Genomic DNA, 18,657 nt, shown 5'->3' on the forward strand with positions numbered 1-18,657 from the left:
GAAATATGCAGAAGAACAAGTACCTATTTCCCTCAAGTAAAGCAGATATTAAAATAACTTTCTATAACATTTAAATTGGAATAGAATGGCTGCACTTATGTTTGTTTCAAACCTGCTGCCAATTAATTTCATTGGATGACCTCTGGTTCTTGTGTTATGTGAAGGGGTAAATAACACTTTTTCCACACCATTCATAACTTTATAGATCTCTATCATATCCCCCCCTCAGCCATCTCTTTTCTAAGCTAAACACTCCCAGTCTTTTTAATCTCTCCTCATATGGAAGTTGTTCCATACCACTAACAATTTTTGTTACCCTTCTCTGTACTTTTCCAATTCTAATATATCTTTTTTTGATATGGGGTGACCAGAACTGCACGCAATATTCAAGGTTTGGAAGTACCACAGATTTATATAGTGGCATTGTGTTATTTTCTGTCTTATTATCTATTCCTTTCCTAATAGCTCCCAACATTCTGCTATTGTTTTTTTTATTGCCACTGCACATTTAGCAGATGTTTTCAGAAAACTATCCACAATGACTCCAAGATCTCTTTCTGGAGTGCTAACAGCTAACTTAGACCCCATCATTTTGTATGTATAATGGGGATTATGTTTTCCAATACGCATTACTTTGCACTTCTCAACACTGAAATTCATCTCCCATTTTGTTGCCCAGTCACCCAGTTTTGTGAGATCCCTTTGTAACTCTTTGTGGTCAGCTTTGAACATAACTATCTTGAATAATTTTGCATCGCTTATACAAGTTTGCCAGTTCACTGTTTACCCTTTTTCCAGATCATTTATGAATAGGACCCCACCAAATTAATGCTCCATTTTGGCCAATTTCAGTCATAGGATTTTAAAAATCCTAAATTTCATTATTTCAGCTATTTAAATCTGAAATTTCACAGTGTTGTAATTGTAGGGGGTCCTGACCCAAAAAGGAGTTGTGGGTGGGTCGCAAGGTTATTGTAGGAGGGGCGGGGGGTTGCAGGACTGCTACCCTTACTTTTGCACTGCTGTGGTGGCTGCTGGCCGGGATCCCAGCTCTGAAGGCAGAGCCGCTGCCAGCAGCAGCGCAGAAGTAAGGATGGCATGGTATAGTATCACCACCATTACTCCTACACTGCTGCTGGCGGAGTGCTGCCTTCAGAGCTGGGCGTCCGGCCAACAGCTGCTGTTCTCTGGCTGCCCAGCTCTGAAGGCAGAGTAGAAGTAAGGGTAGCAATACCACAACCCCCCTAAAATAACCTTGTGACCCCCCTGCAGCTTCCTTTTGAGTCAGGACCCCCATTTGAGAAACGCTGGTCTCCCCCATGAAATCTATATAGTATAGGGTAAATGCACACAAAACACCAGATTTCACGGTTCGTGATGCATTTTACATGTCCGTGAATTTGGTATGGCCCTATTTATGAATATGTTGAACAGCACAGGTCCCAGTACAGATCCTTGGGGGAACCCCCACTATTTACCTTTCTTTATTGTGAAAACTGACCATTTATTCCTACCCTTTGTGTCATATTTTTCCTATCACTATAGCAACTGTGTGCTTCACAAACAATAATAAACTGAACTTAATAGCCCTCTGAGGTGAGATGCTATTATTATCCTTATTTTACAATTGAGAAACTGAGGCACAGAGCAAATAATACCAAAACTGTCAAAGGAGTCCAATAATTTTGGGTGTTCAAGTTGGGATGTCTAATGCCTGACGACTTTCTAGAATACTTATAAAGTGCTATAAAATGCTATTTTCAAAGCACATCTCCAACTTACTTCAGTTGCAGCTGTGAGTGCTCAGCACTTATATAAAGCAGGCTCCAGGTGTCTCACACTGGGCATCCAGACAATGAGGATCACACAATTACAAGCACCTGTGATAATTCTGTTTTAAGTGACTTGTCCAAAGTCACATTCAACTTTGTGGCAAAGGCAGGAATAGAATTCAGTTCTCAAGAGTGACATTCAACTTCCTTAACTGTGAGACCATTTTTTATTTTCCAGCAGTCCCTAATCTCATTCACTACACACCTTCCAACTTCTGCAACAACTGAGGCAGGGGTCCTACAGACAACAGCCTCATTCCTGGAACAACCCTGATTAATTTCCTGAACTCTGTACACTGAATAAGGCAGGGTTCCTGTAGAAAAAAATAGTATGTGGCCATGTAACTGAAGACCCTATATATTGTGTCTTTTATTTTTTACACAACTTATGTAATATGAAGCAACCACACATACACAATGGGGTCTAAATAATCTTGTTGACTATCTATATGCAACATGCAAGGCCTAGCTACATATATACATTTCTGCCCTGGTAGGGTTCTGGCGGTTTCTAGAACATAGAAGAGAGAGAATATACAATAGACAGGTCAGAAACTATTTAAAGAGATACTCCCCAATTCCTATTGACTACAATTTAAGGTTGCATGGACAACCTTAATTCTGGCATTTCCTATCTTCTGAGTGCTTGACCTTTAAACTTTACTGTTCTTTTAACATCATGTTTTTGTGTGTGTAATTTCATAAATTAAAAGAAAATGGAAAAAACAAATTCCGCCATCTGGAACCATGGATCATTAGCAGAGTCAGAACCACAGATCCACAGCACAGACCTCTCTATCACTTGAGCTAATGAAGTAAGTCGTAGCATTAGTAGGGAGTGTTCTCTAATAGTTACAGGTCCTTTTGCCACTGTCCCTCCCCACGTCTGTCCCATCCCATACTTGTTGTTTAGACCCGGGTTTACAATCAGAGGAAGTATCAGTACATAATGATTAGAAAACTACAAACTGTTCTTTTTGAAAAGCCTCACAGTCATATGTGTACAAGAACTCTACAACTGCATATGGACTTTATCAGCATAGAACAATATTCCACTAACTGTCTATATTTCTATATAGAACAATACCGCACCGCAGTTCTTATCTCTGTGTTCTTACCTTGATATAATACAAATCCTAAAAACTGAGCCATAGCCTGGACCCCACTACGTTCTCTTTGCCCACTGTGAGGGAACCCTACAGTGGCTAAACTTACCCTGGCATAAGGAGTAAGGCAGAGGAAAAGAACATAGCTGTAGTCATCCTGGATGGCCTTACAGTCCCTGGCAAGCCCTAGTTATGCTGGGGCTAAATCTACCTTGGCCAGCCCTAGTATTATGGAGCTACAGGACAAACTTCAGCTGCAGCTGAGTACTGAACCCTGCATTCATACCCATGTACTTTGCATGTGGAGTTATCTGCAAATATTTGTGAAATACAAACAGAAGAGCTTTTGTAAACATTTCCAGTTTCTTTTCTGTTGCTTCATATTAATACTATTTAGTTTTATTAGTATTCTGACTGATCACAGCTGTTTTATGATGTAAGTGCCCTGCTTTTTGTCTACTGCATGTGCTTTACCTTTAATAAGTCCTCAAAGATAAACTTTAAAATAATAAACTAAAAAATAAAAGCCAAATTCTGCATGTCTTATACCTCCAGCTGACAGATTTGGGCTAGAATAGATCCAGTATGGAGGCAGCATTTCTAGAAGTTAGAGAAGGGGAAAGAACCAGAAATCCATAAGTAGGTTTGTTCCTAACTCTCTTACTAACTTGCTGCATGACCTTGGGCTCGGTTTGTCCATTTGCAAAAGAGGGACAACAATACACCACTACCCCATTGGTGTAATCTGAGGTTTAATGTTTGTAAAGTGTTCCGAGATGATCTGAAAAGTGCTACATAGTGCAAAGTATTATCATCATTACTAAAAGAGAAGCCGTTGAGCTACAGTGAAATCTGCCTTCTCCTCTAGAATAACCCTTCCGTCTTATACTACACTTAATAGTACACTGACCTTTTTTATTCCTGATCTCAGAAGTATCTAAAACTTGGACAGCTTAATGAAGGATCTGCCTCCTCCTGTCAGAGAGACTACTGGAAAATGTCATTAGCTTTAAGAAGCAAAGCTTGCTGTAAACTGTAGTCCCCTTTTTTATATGCTCATTCGTTTTCGACATGGGGGGAAAACATTTTTGAGGTAAGATTCCCAAATTATTTAAATAGGTAATGATTAGTTAAAAGCAGCCCTAAATATCAACCTAAATATTAGGCTCTCAATTTTTCTTTAATTCATAATATACTAGATAAACTATACTAAAATAATGACTTGCTTGTTACTCCTGAATTTGTACTGCAGCAGCAGAGTCAATGTAGATAAACAGGAAGATTAATTGAAGCAGAGTGAATTGCATCGAAATATGTTGCTGTATAAGGTATGATTAACTCCACAGTGATTGAGATAATTTCAAATAACAGGGCTTTTATCAATGATGGCTGCAAGGTTGGGAAATGATTTAAAAGCATTTCATCTTAAGACAGCCACTGCAGTTCACCAAAAAAAAAAAAAAAAAAGTGGGAGGGGGAAGGGGGGGCTGGAGAGAAGGAGATTCAGTGTCTGCAGCTGAAATAGCCTTGGGCTATTTCAGAATCCTTCCCAAAGCACATCTTTACAACATGCCATAGACATTATAAACCTTGTGCTATAGAACACCTCATTTTTCAGTGGAACACAATTTATTAGATACTGAGACACTGAGGAAGAAGTTAACTCTGTGAATTTAGCAGTAATATGATGATGCCATAGCTCTTATAATTGAAAAATCAATATCTTCACCAGAAAATCAGTGTCAAAATTCTGCAAATAAACAGAGAGCTTTTGTAAAAAAAAAAAAAATGTTCTTGCTCTATTGAAAATTACCTTCTTTAAATGTCTGTCCATTCCCCCATTCCCCTCCTCCAGTTACAAATTTTATAAAATTCAAAATCCAGCCTTTAGAACACAGAATGCTATTTGCTTACAGCATCAGAAGAACAAACACCAGCATCTATAGACCTTAAATGTCTGTTTCTGTTAGACTGAAAGAGAAGATGAGATGTCTTCTTACAAAGGTTTTTCCTGTATGTGTTTAATAAGAATACAGACCAGAGAGTTAAGAGATTTGGTTGCTATTCTTAGCTCTGCCACAGATTATCGTATGAACTTGGGCAAGCCTGAATTTTTCTCTGATTCATTCCCCGCCCCAACTATAAGGCGAGGATAATAATACTTAACTTCATCCAGGGAGTAGGTGTTGGTAAAGTACTTTGAGATCCTTTGATTATGGAAGGCATTGTGAAATGCAAAGTATTGGCCTGATGTAATTGTAAATTCAAAGCTGAAATTAAGATGTTAGCATTGCTGAAAATTTCCTTCAAGATGAATCAATGTATCAAGTGAATTTAGAGACAGATTACCAACAATCAATGAGTGGAAATAACCTTTCAACATATATAGCAGCAGTCCTACTAAACAAAATAAAGACAAAAAAATCTCTCTCTCTTTCTCTCTCTCTCTCTCTCCATACACTATACTAGTGTCATACCAAAATGAGGTTTCACCAAGGTATCCAGCTTTATTCTAGATACAATTCTAATAGTTGGCTTCAGCTAAATCATTTGAAATACTGATATGACTCCAATTAGTTAGGAAGAGGAAATGCTTCTACCTGTGATGTTTATGGCATGACCAACCACTCTCTATTTACCTCTCCTCTCTTATAGGCCCACCATGATTTAGAAGAGGAGGAGAGATTGATAAGGCTCTGTTCCCTTCTCATCTTTTATCATAGCTCCAACTACATTTTCCTTCCTCCATACGGCCAGTTTATGTCAGAACCTCTCACCAGCAACTGCTTACACCAACCACTCCCCAGTATCAGACACTCCTCAGCCCAAGGAATCAGGGCCGGCACTGGCTTTTTTGCCGCCCGAGGCGAGAAAGCCTCCGGCGGGGGCCCGGCTCACCCCCTGGCGGCCAGAGCGCCGGGGGCAGGGCGGCGAGCCCCGGCTGGGGCTCGGCTCTCCCCCTGGCGGCTAGAGCGCCGTGCCGCCCCCCTCCAGGTGCCGCCCCAAGCACCAGCTTGGGTGCTTGGTGCCTGGAGCCGGCCCTGCAAGGAATGAACACAGGAAGCCTGGAATATCGTATCTTTAAAATGCACCTACTAGGATTTAGTCTCGTCTCAGTTAAACTGGTGTAAATCCAGAGTAACTCCGCTGAAGATAACTGAATTATTCTGGATTTACACTAGTATAATCAAAATCGGAACATAGCTGACTTACTTTAGGAAGGTCATGTGTTTCAATCCCCACTTGCCATATGTGGGCCAACATTAAAGAAGCTAATTTAGAAGCTGGACTGCAGTTTGACTCAAATATTCAATGCATTTTACGCAGAAATGTGTACAAAATGCAAAGTTGTATACAACATAACACAATATCACAAGTAATAGAAATAGATGGAAGGATCTATTTAGCCTGCAAAACAAAGTATTTACATCCATTCTTGCAGTTAAAACAAGCACAAAGAATCAGCAAATCAGTTTTCAGTGCACAAAAGTAAGTTCAAAGTCAGGACAACTGCAATCATTATCAGTGCTTTTAGATTTAAGGCTTTTCCTTGTCATTGAAAGAGGAGTAACAAGAGAAGGTACAACATAAACACACATTAAACAAGATGGACAGTATCAAAATAAATAGTAGAATCACTGAATAATACACTTTCCAATACGCCAGCTGTACAAACTGCATCCAAATAATATCTTTTTGTGAGGATTTTTATATGTTATTATTTGATACTTTGCAAATCTTATAAACATCTTAATTTAAGGAGGCACCATATGCCATTTTGGTACAACTGTTAAATACAATGATGACAAGGCCTGCTTGTTTTATTGTTTTTGCATGCAGATGTATCCATCTTTCTACAGCTCAGGATACATGACTCCAGAACCATTATTAAAGCTATTGTTATTGCTTTTCAAAATGTACAAGCCCTTTCATACGTCCTCCTTTCGTAAGAGCACTTTTGTTGTTGCACCCACATCACTTTCCCAAACTGGTTGCAACAGTACTCTGTAATTGTAGAACTTCAGTTTAGAATCCTATAATTAATTTGTTCACAGACCACACCTTTAGAAGTAATAGCTTCACACACTGAAGAGAAGAGGGTTCTGATTTTCAAGGGAGCTTGTTAAATTTATTGTCTATATTATTGTGTTGCATTAAAAAACTGATTTCACCTTCACGTTTGGGATCACCGTTCTACACATCCTCCTTGTATCTTGCAATCATTTGTGAACTATGAGCCATATTTTTTGCTTATGTGGTTTTATTACTAAAAAAACTGACAGGGCACTCAAAACCTCATTCCAAGTCAAAAGAAAAGAAATAAATGTTCTACCTTTCCCATCGAGAAATCCTACAGGAATAGACATAGGACCCCAGAAACCCAGCAAGCTTCACCATGCCAACTTCTTAACAAATGGTCCTCTCAGGGACAGAGGGGCCTGCAATGGGCAGGAATGTGGTACTGAAGTGGCAGGGAACTCACAGATTCCAGGGATCTATGAGGAAAAAACTCCTATCCAACAGTGTGTCCCAAAGTTTGCAGACAGCTTCCCTGGCAGCATATATTACCATCCCTTAGGTGCGGCCATTGGCTTCTGCACCCTCTTTGAGAGATATGGAACTTAGGTTCATACGCCTAAAACCAGCATTTATTCCCTGTGTGAATAGAGACAGGTTTTGAGAGGGAACAGATAACACAGAGTTACTGCTTCCTGGCTCCATCCTCCTTTGACCCAAAAGAGTCCTACCAGAGTTGTGGAGCCCTCATCACAAGAAGCAGAGAGGATGAAGCTTTCAAGGAAATAGGAGAACAAGCATGCAGCTGTGGTACTGCTCTCCACCTTTCACTTATCCCCTTATGTGTGTTCCTCCGCTTGCACAGCACCTATTGTGCAAGAAGAAATCATCTGCTCATTAGGTGATTTTACATTTGGATGTAATTTTTAAAGCCTTTATCTCTAACAACCGAAACCACTGTTGTGTTATTCAAAGTTAGCTTGAGTTGTAAAAAGTATGTATTAGGAGGTGAGTTGTTATAGATGAATTAGGCAGTAACTGGTGACAAGCAGTTATCATCAGGAGATAATTGACCTTATTTGAGAGTTAAGCATCCTGAGGCAAAGCAGAGTGTGCTTAATCCTGGCAGGTTAATTATCCAGTGATTATGATAGTTTGGAAAGTATTATTGCTAAGAACCATTTGCAAAATGACACTATTAAAAAAAAACTTAATGTAATAAAAATTAAAAGCAATGACAATAATCAGGTTCCCTAGTCATGTATTGCCATATAATGACTTCAGAATAGCCTTAATTGGTTAGTAGCACTGGCTGTATGATTATTTTTATATTGAATGTTTTGTATTAAATTTATTATGTGAAGTCTAGTTAATAAGTGTCAAATATTCAAGCCAAAATGTTTTGGATAGGTATGAAAGAGATTTCAAAGACAAATGATCAACATACCAATGGCCATTAAGCTACAGTTATAGCTGATAACTACTACAGTTTATTATAGCAGTGTTCAGCACCACCATTGCAGTTAAGGGTATGTTGGCATTTACATTCTAAACTAGAGTATTTATTTTGTTAGGTTTACAACTTGCCCATTTTAATTATCATCTAGCTGAAACTTGGAATAACCAATCTCCATTCAGTTGTAAATTTTTAAGTGCAAGATGTAATTTAAAATCTCTTTGCCAATTGTTTTTAGTTTAAGAATGGCATCAATTTGGAATTCTGCTGCTCTTTTGATGCTTTTCGCATTACTCTAAGAATAAACAGCTCAGTGTTCAACAATAAAACTGTGTTGGTCTATAATGTGAAGTGAAGATAAATATACAGAAGAGTAAAATCATATGTGAGGCTTCTCTCTATTCTAATAAAGTAACAATTATACCATCTAGTATGAGTTTTCTAGCTTATATGCTTAACTTATGTATGTCCCGTTACTGTTTATGATCGATAAATTAGCAAAATTCAATGAAAACAAAATATAAAGACAGAAGGAAAGATCAAAATAGATGGGGAAAAATGGGTGTTTACATTGGTTCAGCCAAGTGGTTCACTTCACATCAAGACACAAATAGACAGACAATTAAACATTATTATACAAGATTCAAAATCAGGAAAATGAATCCAGGAGAAGAAACAAAAAGGGGAGCATTCAGAAGGTTGAACTGCGTCAGAGAAAACTTTTCTTGTTAAAAGGCTTTGCATGCTCTTAACCACAAACCAAGATACATGGAACAAAAACACTGGGAACCACAAGATACAGCCCACGCCAATAATTAGGAAGTGTACCATGGAAAGAGAAAGGGTTTCAAATCACAGAGTAACAAGAGAATATACCACTGTGAAAAGTATCCTAAAGAAAGAGGAATCTAAAGTGGCAATGAGCAGGTTACAAAGCAAGAAACAAAAATGATCTTTGTTTACAATGAACAGAAAATCCCACACTAGCAGGGCTGCGAGCAACATAGATCAAGAGGTCTGGTACTCTTTAAAGTGCATAAACAGTATGGTAACATTTAATGATGATAGGGTAAAAGATACTATTTAAATATAAGCTAACCGACAACAGACTGCTTCAAGAACTATATACAGTAAATGCAGGGAGCATTTTACACTGCATTATGTATTACAATATTACACAATAAGTTATGACAAGTAAGTAAGTAATACCATATCCTATTGAAACAGCAGGGGTAATTAAAGTAGGCAGAATGCAGTTTCCATTGGAGCTGTTGCATCTAGTTTTGTGAAATGCTGTTGTACATGTAATGACAAGTGAGCACAACCTATATTTTATAACTCATCTGAAAAATGGTACCTTACACACCATAGAGATCCGTTATATCAGAAAGGTTAAGGGAGCAGTACCAACACAAAAGGAGGAGGAACACAACACTGGGTTTTCCTGGGAGGTTTCTCATTCAAGAATTGACCAGACCTGACTCTGCTAACTTGTGAGATCTGACAAGATCAGCACCTGAGATGGTATGGTTCCTGAAAAGAAATACATGGTAGCACCTCAACGAGGTCTTCACAATGCAAATGACAGAATGAGGCTGTCATAATGACAAAGATAGAAAAAAACTGTTACTTACCTGTTGTGCAACTGTTGTCCTTCGAGATGTGGGCACAGATATGTATTCCACTCAGGTGTGCTCGTGCCCAGTGCACTGAAGCCAGAGAAAGTTGCCCAGCAATACCTGTAGGGACAACGCCCATGATCTCTGGCCTTTAGCCCCTCCCCTGGCTACTGAAGGGCAGTGCTTCCCTGATGCCTTTCAGTTCCTTTGCACCCAATGTCAAGAGTAGAGACTCTGATATAGAGGGGATGGAGGATGAGTCATGGAATACCCATCTGCACCTGCATCTTGAAGAGCAACAGTTACAAAACAGGTAGCTAACCATTTTTTCTTCTTTGAGTGGTTGCAGATGTGTATTCCACCCAGGTGACTCACAAGCAGTAATCGTAGGAGGTGGGATTCAGAGTCTATTTAAACAATTACAGCAGAATGGCCTTCCCAAAGTTGCACCTGATCTAGATGCAGTGGTAATAGCATAGTGCTTGGTTAATGTATGCATAGAAGACCAGGTAGCAGTCCTGCAAATGTCCTATATCAAAACATTACTGAGAAATGATACTGACATTGCTTGAGCTCTCATCGAAATAGCCCGCAATCTTTGCAGAGGCATGATCTGAGCTACTTCATATGTTGTTGTACTGAAGGAAGTTATCCACCTGGAAATTGTGTACACAGAGATCACCTGACCCTTAGTTCAATCTGCACAGGAGACAAAACGACAAAATGCTGAACAGAAAAGCTTTGTCCTCTGCACGTAAATCGCCAAGCACCGTTTCACATCCAATGTATGAAGTTTCTGTTCATCTGCAGTTGAGTGTGGTTTAGGAAAGAACACCAGTAGGTATATTACTTGGTTAAAGTAGAAATGAGGAACCACTTTCAACAAGAATTTAGGATATGGCTGTAGGGCCACTTTGTCTTTGAAAAACTGCACATGGGGTCTCTGCCATTAAGTCCTGTAGCTCAGTTACTCTCCTTGCAGTTGTTATAGCAACAAGGAAGGCTGTCTTCTGGCACAAGAGGGACAGAGAGCAGGTTGTCATGGGCTCAAATGGAAGCCCCATAACAGCAGTGAACACAGTATTAAGGTCTCTCAAGGGAACTGGCTCTTTCACTGGTGGGAGGTAACGAATGACTCATCTCAGAAATGTCACTATCATAAAGTCTGAGAAAATGGCTTTCCTTGGATGGGTGGATGGAATGCTGAGATCACCGCTAAGAGAGTCAGACCTAAGCATTGAAGATGTAGCAGATACTCCAAAATTTCCTGAATACGAGCTAGCCTTCGTTGAATGCCCAGGGCCAGTGATCAAATCGAAAACCGCTTCCACTTAGCCAAATGGGTAACTCTAGTGGATGGTTTTCTACTATTGAGAGGTATTTGTCTAACATCATGCATTCCTCTTCCTCATCTAGCTATGCAGCATCCATGCAACCAGATGCAGACTGCTCAGTGTTGGATGCAAAACTCAACCATAGTGCTGAGTCAGTAGGCAGTAGATCAGGACACAGAGGAAGAGAGATGGGAGGTTGAATAGATAAACTTAGTAGGTCAGAGAACCAACATTGTCTCGGCCAAGTTGTTGCAATGAGAATTAGTCTGGTATGATTCAGTTTTAGTTTGAGAATAAGCTGAGGAATCAGTGGGATCATGGGAAAGGCATGCATTAGCACTGATTCCCAGTTCAGGTGGAAGGCATTGGTTAAGGTTCCTGGACTAAGACCAAGCAGAGAGCAAAATTGATGCACTTCTTTTCTCTTGTTGCAAACAGATCAATAGCTGGGATTCTTCATTTTGCGAAGATAGACCTGAGCACATTGTAACTTCAGAGACCACTCGTGATTCTGGGAGAAAATCCTGTTGAAGTGATCTACCAAGTGATTGTGTACCCCCTGGGTAAATGAGCAGCTATGCGAATTATGTTTTCCTCAATGAAGAACTGCCAAAACTTCATTGCCTCTTGACAAGTTGGTTGGAGCAGGCTCCTCCCTGCTTGTTCATGCAATACACTGCAGTTATGTTGTCTGTGAGTATGTGAACTGCTGTGCCCCAATGTGATCTCAAAAGACTCAGTATGCAGTGTAAATGGCTTGAAGCTCCAGGACGTTCTGCCAAGAATGACCTTGAGCGGATCACTGCAGACTACGTGGCTCTGGGAAGAAGGATAAAGAAGTTTGAGGCGCAAGTGGTGTTCTCGTCCATCCTCCCTGTGCAAGGAAAAGGCCTGGGTAGAGACTGTCGAATCGTGGAAGTCAATGAATGGCTACGCAGGTGGTGTCGGAGAGAAGGCTTTGGATTCTTTGACCATGGGATGGTGTTCCAAGAAGGAGGAGTGCTAGGCAGAGACGGGCTCCACCTAACGAAGAGAGGGAAGAGCATCTTCGCCAGCAGGCTGGCTAACCTAGTGAGGAGGGCTTTAAACTAGGTTCACCGGGGGAAGGAGACCAAAGCCCTGAGATAAGTGGGGAAATGGGATCCTGGGAGGAAGCACAAGCAGGAGAGCGCAAGAGGGGAGGACTCCTGTCTCATGCTGAGAAAGAGGGACGATCAGTGAGTTATCTTAAGTGCCTATACACAAATGCAAGAAGCCTGGGAAACAAGCAGGGAGAACTGGAAGTCCTGGCACAGTCAGGGAACTATGATGCGATTGGAATAACAGAGACTTGGTGGGATAACTCACATGACTGGAGTACTGTCATGGATGGATATAAACTGTTCAGGAAGGACAGGCAGGGCAGAAAAGGTGGGGGAGTTGCGTTGTATGTAAGAGAGGAGTATGACTGCTCAGAGCTCCGGTATGAAACTGCAGAAAAACCTGAGAGTCTCTGGATAAAGTTGAGAAGTGTGAGCAACAAGGGTGATGTCGTGGTTGGAGTCTGCTATAGACCACCAGACCAGGGGGATGAGGTGGATGAGGCTTTCTTCTGGCAACTAGCAGAAGTTGCTAGATCGCAGGCCCTGGTTCTCACGGGAGACTTTAATCACCCTGATATCTGCTGGGAGAGCAATACAGCGGTGCACAGACAATCCAGGAAGTTTTTGGAAAGTGTAGGGGACAATTTCCTGGTGCAAGTGCTGGAGGAACCAACTAGGGGCAGAGCTTTTCTTGACCGGCTGCTCACAAACAGGGAAGAATTAGTAGGGGAAGCAAAAGTGGATGGGAACCTGGGAGGCAGTGACCATGAGATGGTCGAGTTCAGGATCCTGACACAAGGAAGAAAGGAGAGCAGCAGAATACGGACCCTGGACTTCAGAAAAGCAGACTTTGACTCCCTCAGGGAACAGATGGGCAGGATCCCCTGGGAGAATAACATGAAGGGCAAAGGGGTCCAGGAGAGCTGGCTGTATTTTAAAGAATCCTTATTGTGGTTGCAGGAACAAATCATCCCAATGTGTAGAAAGAATAGTAAATATGGCAGGCGACCAGCTTGGCTAAACAGTGAAATCCTTGCTGATCTTAAACGCAAAAAAGAAGCTTACAAGAAGTGGAAGATTGGACAAATGACCAGGGAGGAGTATAAAACTATTGCTCAGGCATGCAGGAATGAAATCAGGAAGGCCAAATCACACTTGGAGTTGCAGCTAGCAAGAGATGTTAAGAGTAACAAGAAGGGTTTCTTCAGGTATGTTAGCAACAAGAAGAAAGTCAAGGAAAGTGTGGGCCCCTTACTGAATGAGGGAGGCAACCTAGTGACCGAGGATGTGGAAAAAGCTAATGTACTCAATGCTTTTTTTGCCTCTGTCTTCATGAACAAGGTCAGCTCCCAGACTGCTGCACTGGGCAGCACAATATGGGGAGAAGGTGACCAGCCCTATGTGGAGAAAGAAGTGGTTCGGGACTATTTAGAAAAACTGGACGTGCACAAGTCCATGGGGCCGGATGCGCTGCATCCGAGGGTGCTAAAGGAGTTGGCGGATGAGATTGCAGAGCCATTAGCCATTATTTTTGAAAACTCATGGCGATCGGGGGAGGTCCCGGATGACTGGAAAAAGGCTAATGTAGTGCCCATCTTTAAAAAAGGGAAGAAGGAGGATCCGGGGAACTACAGGCCAGTCAGCCTCACCTCAGTCCCTGGAAAAATCATGGAACAGGTCCTCAAGGAATCAATTATGAAACACTTAGAGGAGAGGAAAGTGATCAGGAATAGTCAGCATGGATTCACCAAGGGGAAGTAGTGCCTGACTAACCTAATTGCCTTCTATGATGAGATAACTGGCTCTGTGGATGAGGGGAAAGCAGTGGATGTGTTATTCCTTGACTTTAGCAAAGCTTTTGATACGGTCTCCCACAGTATTCTTGCCGCCAAGTTAAAGAAGTATGGGCTGGATGAATGGACTGTAAGGTGGATAGAAAGCTGGCTAGATCGTCGGGCTCAACGGGTAGTGATCAATGGCTCCATGTCTAGTTGGCAGCAGGTTTCAAGCGGAGTGCCCCAAGGGTCGGTCCTGGGGCCGGTTTTGTTTAATATCTTTATTAATGATCTGGAGGATGGTGTGGACTGCACTCTCAGTAAGTTTGCAGATGACACTAAACTAGGAGGTGTGGTAGATACACTAGAGCGTAGGGATCGGATACAGAGGGACCTAGACAAATTAGAGGATTGGGCCAAAAAAAACCTGATGAGGTTCAACAAGGATAAGTGGAGAGTCCTGCACTTAGGACGGAAGAATCCCATGCACTGCTACAGACTAGGGACCGAATGGCTAGGTAGCAGTTCTGCAGAAAAGGACCTGGGGGTCACAGTGGACGAGAAGCTGGATATGAGTCAACAGTGTGCTCTTGTTGCCAAGAAGGCTAACGGCATTTTGGGCTGTATAAGTAGGGGCATTGCCAGCAGATCGAGGAACGTGATCGTTCCCCTTTATTCGACATTGGTGAGGCCTCATCTGGAGTACTGTGTCCAGTTTTGGGCCCCACACTACAAGAAGGATGTGGAAAAATTGGAAAGAGTCCAGCGGAGGGCAACAAAAATGATTAGGGGTCTGGAGCACATGACTTATGAGGAGAGGCTGAGGGAACTGGGATTGTTTAGTCTCCAGAAGAGAAGAATGAGGGGGGATTTGATAGCAGCCTTCAACTACCTGAAGGGGGGTTCCAAAGAGGATGGAGCTCGGCTGTTCTCAGTGGTGGCAGATGACAGAACAAGGAGCAATGGTCTCAAGTTGCAGTGGGGGAGGTCCAGGTTGGATATTAGGAAACACTATTTCACTAGGAGGGTGGTGAAGCATTGGAATGCGTTACCTAGGGAGGTGGTGGAGTCTCCTTCCTTGGAGGTTTTTAAGGCCCGGCTTGACAAAGCCCTGGCTGGGATGATTTAGTTGGGAATTGGTCCTGCTTTGAGCAGGGGGTTGGACTAGATGACCTCTTGAGGTCCCTTCCAACCCTGATATTCTATGATTCTATGACGTTGAAATGGAAAGACGCTCTAGTTCTGATCACAAGCCCCGAATTTTCAGTGTCCCTAGATGTGCTCCTCAACCTATTGAAGAGGCATTGGTGATTACAGTTCTGGTTGGTGGAGCAAAGGGAACAACCTGGCAAACATTGCTCTGAACTGCCCACCACTGTAGGGAGACCAGGATTGCTGGAGACACCCAGACAATTTGGGCAATTGACAACTTGGGCAATAGACTAACTTCAATCACACTTATAGATGAAGGGGCAATCTCACATACTGGACTATGTACATGAATGCAGCCACATGGCCTAATAACTTCACGCATACAAGGACTGTGGTCCAAGGTTGAGACTGAAGTGCCAGACACAGGTGATGAAATGCCTAAAATCATTCGTTTGGAAGAAATGCTCTCAAACTCAAGAGTCTAGTAGGGCCCCCAAAGAACTCAAATTTTTTTGAGTCGATGTTAAACAACTTCCCTTTGTTAAACAACTTTCCCAAAATCAGACCCAGACGATTGTAGAGACATAACATGAATTGGACATGCGAGAGGACTTGGCCCTCAGTAACCAATCATCCAGATATGGGAAGATATTAACTCCTTTTTTTCTGAGCTATGCTGCTACCACAGTCACGCATTTGGTAAATACCAATGGAATGGAGGATAGGCTAAATGGAAGCATGGTGTACTGATAATGCTGACCTGCCATTACAAATCACAGAAACCACCTGTGACCTGGAAAGATTGCCACATGAAAGTAAACATCCTGAAAATCAAGGGTTGCAAACCAGTTGTGATTCAAACCAGGGAGAACAGTCATTACGGTAACCATGCAGAATCTTGTATCTTCCCTCTGACTTGGAGACCAGGAAGTATCATAAGTAGAATTATTTCCCCCGATTCTGAAGGGCAGCCTCCTCTGTGGCCCCCAAAGCTCAAAAAGTATGCACCTACTGAAGAAGCAGACTCTTAGGAGGGTTCCCTGAAATGGGATGGGGTAGAAGGGTGCATGAATAGGAATTGAATGGCATAACCCAGTCCCAGTGCTTCAGATCCAGTTGTCTGTAATTATTGACTCTCAGGCCCTGTAGAAGTCGGAAAGCCTATCCCCAAATGGGGGCTTGAAGCGTAATGACTAGAATGCTGACCTCGGAGACAGAGTCAAATTGGCTGCTTGAACGAAGCTGATGAAGGCCGGGCCGACTGATTGACATTGGGACAAGAACACCTTATTCTATGAGACTTGTGCCTCTTTCTGGAGAAGTCATGCTGTCTAGATAATTCGACCTGAAAAACCACTGAGGGCGATACTGCTGCTGCTGCTGACACCTCTTTACTGCTGGGGTAAAAATCCCCAAATGAATGCAATTTAGCTCACAAGTCTTTACATGAATGCAGCATCTCCTCAGTTTTGTCAGAGAACAAGAATTGTGGCTGCAGCAACAGATGTTCAGGAGGAGAGGCTACCGGCAGAATAGGTGATCTCATTCTGGACTGTACCAAGGACTGAGACCATGCCGACTTTGGAACATCCCAGAGATTCCAAGGAGGCCACTCTGGGTAAGGGTACGGCATTGGTGGCCAGTAAGCATTGGGCCAAGGATGCCTCACTTTACTACAGGATTGGTGCCGATCTGGATACTGATGGGTGATCCCCAGGAGGTCTTTGACTTCTGCGAGTGATAATGAGAAGGTGAGGGATAAGATAAAGACATCTCTGAGCCCGATGCTGAGAAACTTTCCAAGTAGTCCACATGCAATGGAAGAGCCATCCTCCACAGGCTCAACAAATGTCCAACCTCATCCAAAGTCCAGCACATCAGATGCATTGGTAAGGATGAAGTTAAAATACTAGACACTTCAAGCACTGATAGGGGCCTCACACTTACATTCTATACCAGAACAGACGTCAGCACTGACGTTAAAGCCAGCACCATTCCTATCATGGCAGTGAGCACCAGAGTCATCAACAGCAGCAAAGAGAATACATAAGAAGAACATACGAACATAAGAACGGTCATACTGGGTCAGACCTGTGCTGATTTTCAGTGCCAAAAAGGCAGGCAACTTCAGTCCTGTACCCTGAGTTAGAAGAGGTGCCAAAGTTGGTGCCTACACTAATGCCAAGTCCACAACCCATACAGATGGCGCCAAGGGCACTGATAAAGACGCCATCACACCTGAGCACCCTTGAATCTGAGGAGACTCAGGAACTGATGCTTCCTGATACGCCTGCACTGGTATGCTGTCAAGCAAAGCAAGTCTGATGCTGCCAACACTGATACCATCAGTACCAGACACAATGGACGACCCAGAGATGATACTGGAGACAACAGTACTGAGTCTACTTGCTCTTGCCTCAGTACTGAAAAGCAAGTAGATGGCTCTGCTCTCTCACATACAGGATGAATCATGCTGCCCGTCTGCACGCCTCTTAGAAGGGAAAGAGGAATCTCTCCTAGCTCTGGAACAGCTCCAGCCTCTTTTATGAGATTTTTTTCTAGGGGGACCAGAGGAAGGAGAAAGGTCTTTCTTCCTTCTGGGAGAGCCCATGCTGCCTCAAATACCCTCTGGGAGGCCTACTGATCCGTGAAGGTCCCCAATGCCAAAGCAGGCCATATGGCTTGCTCCAGAAGGTGCTGCTTCAAATGCAAGTCCTGCATTCACTTACAGATGCAGCACCTTTACTTAAAGTGCCCCTACCCCAGGCACAATAAACAGCATGTGTGGGGTCACTATTGAGGACAGTCATCTCACACAAAGGATAATGTTTAAACCCTGGTGATGGCATCAGCCAGGATGACTATCTATCTAAACTACTACGATAAATTAACCTGAGAGTACCACTAACTATTTTAATTATTTATATACAATAAAATCCCAAATAAACTGAGGTAGAGCAGCATGAGGTAAAATACCACACAAAATGTTCTGACTCTAGCCACAGGCAGTGAGAAGGAACTGAGGGTGTCAGGGCAAAGCTGCCCTTAAACAGTCAGGGGAGAGGCTAAGGGCCAGAGGGCACAGGCATCACCCCTCTGGGTACTGCTAGGCCAAGTTCTTCGGGTTCAATGTGCTGGGCGCACACATACCTGAGTGGAATACATGACTGCAACATTCAAAGAAGAACTGTCAATGTTAAATACTTCTCCCATCCAACTACCCGTGGTTAGTAGACTCTCACTATCCTACTGCACCTGAAGAAATATGCTATTTTCTAATCTTT

The 18,657-nt window shown here is 42.4% G+C and overlaps 1 protein-coding gene across 2 annotated transcripts in view; it reads right to left on the reverse strand.

Moving 5' to 3' along the window:
* LOC112106601 (adenosine kinase) overlaps nucleotides 1-18,657 on the reverse strand; it is a 572,976-nt gene that overhangs the window by 110,569 nt on the left and 443,750 nt on the right. The window lies entirely within an intron of this gene.

Source organism: Terrapene carolina, unplaced genomic scaffold (assembly GCF_002925995.2).
Source record: "Terrapene carolina triunguis isolate 2854851 unplaced genomic scaffold, T_m_triunguis-2.0 Scaffold148, whole genome shotgun sequence".
Taxonomy (NCBI): Eukaryota; Metazoa; Chordata; order Testudines; family Emydidae; genus Terrapene; species Terrapene triunguis.